Here is a 1,635-nt window from a genome sequence, read left to right as displayed (position 1 = left end):
AAAGACAGGCTTTCACTGAAGCTCTGCCACAAGTCACTGTGTGTCCTTGGACAAGTTGCTTAACTCTCCAAGACTCCTCTTTGAGTCAGGGATAATAATAGCCTTTACTCAGATTGGAGTAAGATATGAAAGTGCCTAGCACAGAGTTTGGCACATAGTAGTGCTCTATCCTCTCTTTCAATGGTGGAGTCAGCTAGATACCCATTCTCTCTGCAGTGATATAATCTTTGGTTCTTGGCTGGGTATGTGGCTGCCTAGAATAAAAGCTGCAATCCCAGCCTCCTCTTGCAGCTGGGTCTGGTCATGTGACTAAGTTTTAGCTAATGGGATGTATGTGAAAGTGTCATGTGAGACCTTCTGGGAACTTTCATTAAAAAAGAGCTGGTGTAGATCCTTTGTTTTCATCTGTGTCTTCATTCCACCGCTTGGAATGCATATGTGATAGCTGGAGCTCATATGTGATGAGCTGCCACCCTGAACCATGAGAACAAGTGTCATACCCAGAGGTTGCTGGAGCAGTAAGTGGAAAGAGCCACATTTGGGAGGTCTTTGTGGAGCGCAGCTAACATACCAGCCCAGGACTGTCTTCTCTGAGGCTCTTAAGTGGAATTTCTGTTACCTAAGTCAAAACTGATCCTACCTGTTACAGAAATCTTTCCCCCTTAAAAGTGAGCATTTTGGGGGGGTGGCTCCATAGTGTAGTGGTTAGCACGTCTGCTTTATATGCAGAAGGGCCTGATGTAGTGGTTAGCACGTCTGCTTTATACGCAGAAGGGTCTGGGTTCACCCCCCAGGTGGAACCACGGACCATACCCCGGGTGTGCCAGGCCCCAGGTGCGCCAGGCCCCTGGGGTGCGCTGGGGGTGCCAGGCCTCCAGTGCATGCTGCGAGCGTGTGAGAGGAGACACCTTTCCTTCAGAGATCCAGTTCTTAAGGGGAAACAGCAACATCCATAGGTCAGAGGGGGTAGTGTGTGGGGGGGAGGGGGCGGAGAATTAAAGAAGGGAAAAAAAAAGTGAGTGTTCTGTTACAACTATGGGTCCTTTCTGACAACTTCCAAAACTGTCTTGCTGGCCCAGCCCTCTTTCCTGAACTCCAACCCCACATATCCAACTCCCTAATTACCATATCCAATTAGTTAGTCATTCGACAAACACTTTTTGAGCACCTACACAATGTGTCAGGCTATGTGCTGGATGAATCAGGCACAATCCCTGGCTTTAAGGAGCTCCCAGTCCAGAAGTGGAACAAGCAGGTAAGCAGATACTCATAACGAAGCCCTAGGAGGGGCTGCTAACCTACACTGGGCAGCAAGATGAGAGGGAAGAGTTCCTGGCAGATGGACATTGAACCAAGTCCTGAAAGGAGTTAGACAGGCAGGTGGTTAGGACTGAGGTCATGGAGGGTTTGACTAGACCTATTCCCAGGGTACTGGTGAGCTATGTAAGATTCCTAGGCAGAAGCTGATTCGTTACCTGTGTTTTTCTGAAAGACTGCTCTGGCTGCCAGAGGGGGTGGGGTGATAAGACTAGATAGGGATGGGAGGCCAATGAAGAGGTTGCAGTAGCAATCCAGGTGCAAGATGATGGTGGCCTGAGTTAAGGGAAGAACAGAGAGGTGAAGAGTAGTGGTTGG

Source organism: Pteropus alecto, unplaced genomic scaffold (assembly GCF_000325575.1).
Source record: "Pteropus alecto unplaced genomic scaffold, ASM32557v1 scaffold398, whole genome shotgun sequence".
Lineage (NCBI taxonomy): Eukaryota > Metazoa > Chordata > Mammalia > Chiroptera > Pteropodidae > Pteropus > Pteropus alecto.
This window is presented reverse-complemented; position numbering follows the sequence as displayed.